Raw genomic sequence first — 5,371 nt, forward strand, 5'->3', positions numbered from 1 at the left:
TAAGTACCATAAATGTAATAGTTTTTGACTAGGATAAGGTCATGTAGACTACACTCTTATCATTCTATCCCCATTATTATTAGCCATTAATAGTCCACTACAGAACAAAAGCCTCAGAAATGTCCTTCCAATCAAGTCTGTTTGTGGTCTTTCTGTGCCAGTCCACACCCACAAACTTTCTTAGTTTGTCGATCATTCATCTTTTCATCATTCCCCTTCTTCTTTTGCAATCTCTAGGGGTCTATTCTGTTATTCTTAATGCTCATCTATTATCTATCTTTCTCATTATATGCCCAGCCCATGTCCATTTCTTTTTCTTACATGTTAGAATATACTTTACTTTGCTCTCGTATCCACGTTGCTCTTTTTCTTTCTCTTAGAACTATTCCCATCATTCAGCAAAAAGTTTATATCCACATTGTTTACTGGCCTTGAGTCCACAAGGTTTTCACCATAGTCCTTAGTGACATGAGATGTCTTGTAGAAGAAAACAGATAATTGCAGGGATGGAGAAATAAGATTCTGAGTCATAAAGTTTTCATATTCCATACAGCAACAGGGTATAAACAATGGTGCTCTGCAAGGCAAGCAGCTTGTGCGAGGATGTGTATGCACAGAGTGCTGACAGTGCAACTTGTGCACATGCGTTTGTAATGGACAACATTTATAGAATTAACCCTTTTACCCCCAAAGGACGTACTGGTACGTTTCACAAAAGCCATCCCTTTACCCCCATGGACGTACCGGTACGTCTTTGCAAAAAAATTCTATAAATTTTTTTTTTTTTCATATTTTTGATAATTTTTTTTAGAACATTCAGGCATTTTGCAAGAGAATGAGACCAACCTGACCTCTCTATGACCAAAAGTAAGGCTGTTAGAGCAATTTAAAAAATATATACTGCAAAATGTGCTGGGAAAAAAATAACCCCTTGGGGGTTAAGGGTTGGAAATTTCCAAATAGCCTGGGGGTAAAAGGGTTAAAGGATGCATTCAAAGAGTTATCTTGAACATACTAAGTAAGTTACTGTACATATAGTGAACTATTATGTAATAGTGTGCAAAGCAAATAACATACAGTGAATTTATGAAGTATGGAAGTACAAAGCAAGTTGCATAAGTGGCATGTGAGCTTTGTACACTATCTAGGTTTGTTTAAGCTTTGAGATCTGCAGGGAGTTTTAGAGGACATTGACGACTTACCATGTCAAGACTAGGGACCACAAGGGATCATATTTGGGAACTTAATTGCGACTGGGCACCGGATATAAGAATTGATGTTTCTGACGTAGCGCTCAGCTGCTTGAGAGCAAATCTCTTACTCACATGATTGCTCTTCAGTAGTGACTTTTCTGATCGTGGCCCATCTGTGTGATGCTCGGTCCTGTCGGCAGCCGTGTTTGCCCACATTCAGCTTGGACAGGGGACAGGTGGGGCATCATAGTAGCATTGCACCTGGGCATCTCTGGCAGCAGCTCAGCAGTCACAGTCATGTGTCTTTTCTTGCCAACTTTCCATGGACGACTGAGGATGAGCGGACACACATTACACAGAGAAGATGACCATATAGTACCTGAGCAGGAGAACGACCAGAATGGTTAGGCATGTTTCATAACTCGAGTAGGCCACATTCAAAGGCCCTCCAGTTGTATCCTTAAGGGGCCATTTTGAGGATCTAAGTGTTTAACAGCATTGACGGTGCAGTGGTTTGCGGACTGTGGCCAGAGGTAGCACCCAAACAGCCTAGTGTCCAAATGCCGACCACAACCCAACGTTCACTACACAAAAAATATACTACGGTGGAATAACCAAAAAATCTAGGTAACAGGTCAAGAGAACGGAGGACTGGGCACCACCCCTTGATTTATACTGGGCAAGGGGACCCAGCTAGAATCTTACTTCCTTTCTAAATTCCCTTTCCTTGGGCTAGCTGGATTAACATGTAAGATGACCGTTGATTCATTTCTGAGAAGTTAGCAGCATTTATAGATATAGCTCTATATTCTTTAGGTAAGATGGTTTTAAACTTGGGAAAAAAAATATCAGAACATTAGGTGAAAGGGAAAGAATTCTTTTATACTGACAATGGGACACAGTGTGAAAGGAAAAAAAATTATGATAAATGACTTATTAGAAAGATTAAAATAAACAGTAGCTGAGAAAAGGGACAGCAATGGGGTACTATGAACATCGTGAACACCCTTCAGTATGTTCTCAGCTGGAGTACAGCCAATCTCAATGTGGTGGGAATGGTTGCAGCTGAGAACTGCTCGGGATAAGTACTGGTCCCATTTCCTAGATTCCCCAGAAATCACCCTCAGTAACTCACCAATGGTACAATTCACCTGTTCCATTGCACTGTTACTAGAGGGTTTTTACGGAGTTGTTTTCACATGTACAACATTGTACTGCTCCAACAACTCAGTAAATTCCTGGGAAATAAACTCAGGGCTGTTATCAGTCAATATCCGGACTGGAGCACGAGGAATAACAGGAAAAACTCGGTCTTCAAGCGCCTGGCATATCGTACTGCTCCTCTTATTCCTTATGGGTACTGTTGTCTCCCACTGGAATAATGCTCAACTACCATCAGACACCCAGTAAAACCAGTACTGGTTGTTGGGAGACTCACAAGATCCATAGCAACCAATTCAAAGGGAGAAGAGGTCACTATTTTCAAGGTCAGCGGGGCAACCACCTCCCTTGAAACCTTACAAGTCTGACATTCCCAACATGTCCGGCACATATCTCTGATCACATTAATCAAAGATCTGTGCCAGATGAGTCGACGGAGCATTGCAATCATTTTTCCAATCCCCCAGTGATCATTCTGGAGGTGTGTCTCGGCAACTAGGTCAATCAGGACATTGAAGGTGACTACTGGGACTACTGAGCCATCTGGATTCCGCTTCACTAGCAAACCCTGGTGTACTTTCAGGTCCGACAAACATCTCCTTTAGGGTAGTTAGGAGCGTGGAACTCGAGATGCAGGAACCCCAGAGTAGATCATCTCAATGACAGATTGAATCTGTCAGTGATCTCCTTGGATCTTGGACACCTGACTAAAAGACAGAAGAACATTTCCGGAGAACACTCCCCGATCAGGTTCAGGATCAGTTACCTTCATAACAGTGGTCTCGGTATGCAGGGAGGAGACTGAGAGTAGCCTACCTTGAGAGACAACTTAAGAGCACCTTGAGAGACAACTTAAGAGCAGCAGTATGGTCATACACCAACTGTTCTCGGGGTGAATCCAGTGTTAGGTAGGCTGCGTCCAGTAGATTTCTACCAAGAACAAAACAAAAGTTAATGTCTTTGGCAGCTACCATCGCATAGTTAAACAACGGTAGCCTCCACCCGGTAGACACTTCACTTCTAACTGGACATAGCCTAGAATGCTGATGCAGGAACCAGTCAACCCCTCTAACTGTTCTCCTGACAGTACCTTGTACTTTATGCCAAGTTGGCTCAGTACAGACTCGCTTACACGACAAACCTGTGCTCCTCTATCAACAAGAGCACAAAATAAGGTCTCCTGCATCATTACTATACCTACTGCCGAGTGTTGAGACACATGGGTACAACTGGACTGACGAAGTGCCTTTTTGTCACATACCGGATTACAGGACAATCCTCCGGCGCTTCCTGATCATCAGTATCCAAGCCTTCAGCATCAGGCACACGAGATTTTACCTCTGCTTATGGCCCAGAATCACGTCAGATGGAGGGACGTAATTGCGGAGCTCAATCAGAGGGTTAAAATGCACTCCAGACAGACACTGAAGATGCACACACTGAGGCTCAGTCACGGATGGTTCTCGATAGACTACGGGACAAGTGGGACCCCAATGGACCCAGATTTCCAGGTTCCATAGCTTAGATGCTGCCAAGAGCAACTCCAGAGCTGGGACTGTACCTGGGAAACGCATTGCTTTAATCCTGTTCCTGCTAGTCTTTTCCAGTTTGAAGCCTATTCGACCAGCGTCTTTCAGAAACTGCTGAACTAAAGCATCCCGGAGCTTGGCTCCCTTCAGCTGAGAGTTGGGTGCGACACCTGACCCTTTCGTCCAGCAGTTCACGACTAGCTCCAAGGATTCTATGAGAGAATCTGGACCACCACGAAACTCCTTATACAAGGCCAGTCCAGTAGGCAACTTGGGAGTGCTGGGTTCAGTATCAAACAGACAGTCAGTTAATGCGGGCCAGTGGGATAACCAGTCAGCTGCGGCATTTTGATCACCTGGACAGTAGTTAACAATAAAGTTAAATTTGGACAGGTCCTCCAGTGTCCGTGCTAGACGACTGTCCACCACCTTGATATCATGAAGGTACATCAGGGGACGGTGATCAGAATGGATCACGAAGAACTGACCAGAGAGGAAGGCCCTGAAGGTTTTCACCCCCATCGCAGAGCAGCCAACTCACTCTCAATGGTAAAGTAACGGGCCTCACAGTCAAGGAAAGTCATGGAGTCGTACGCTATCACCTGACGCTCCCTTGGATACTCCAAGGACTCCTGGCACAGACAAGCACCAGCACCCTCACCCGAAGTGTCAACAAACAACTCCAAGGGCTTAGCATCAGCGGAGTAGTCAGGGTATGACAACATAATGTCCTCCTTGAGTAGTTCCTTCAAGCGCACAAAGGCACCGTCCATTTCAGCAGTTCACTTCAGTTTCCTAGTCCCGTGGGATTTTCGTCCTCCAGCCTTTGCAGATAATGGTTTGGCTATCTGTGAGCACATGGGGAATCCCTGTAGCTCACGCACAGTGGTCGGTCTAGGGAAGTCCTGCACTTTCTGAATGTATTCTGGTAGCTTACGCATACCAGAACGTCCAACCAGATGACCAAGATACTGGACCTCGGCTTGAGCCCAAGAACACTTCCCGAGTTTTATCTTGAGTCCGTGCTTCTGGAGAGTAGCCAAAACTCTATCCACGAACTAGGTCAAGGGTTGTAAAGTATTTGACTCCTTGAAGTCCAAATGCGGAATCCGCCATGTTAGGCATCGGGAACTTATCAGACACAGTCACCTTATTCAATCTATGGTAGTCCACACATAACCGTATACTATTGTCCTTTTTTCGGACTGGAACAACGGGTGAAGACCAAGGAGAGATGCTGGGTTCAATAATACCCAGTTCATGCAACTCCTTGCACTGTTCCTCGATGGCGTCAGCGACGGGCTTGGCAAACCGTCGAACTCTGATAAATGGGCGTCTCGTCATACAGGTGGATGCGTATTGGTGTGCTTGAGCACTCACCCACGTCCTTATCACCAGTACTGATGACTGGAAGATGACGTCGAAGCATTTGACAAAACTGGTCCTTCTGAGAAGAGTCCAGTTCGTCGGAGATAGACAGATTGTCTA

This window comes from Palaemon carinicauda, unplaced genomic scaffold, assembly GCF_036898095.1.
Source record: "Palaemon carinicauda isolate YSFRI2023 unplaced genomic scaffold, ASM3689809v2 scaffold334, whole genome shotgun sequence".
NCBI lineage: Eukaryota > Metazoa > Arthropoda > Malacostraca > Decapoda > Palaemonidae > Palaemon > Palaemon carinicauda.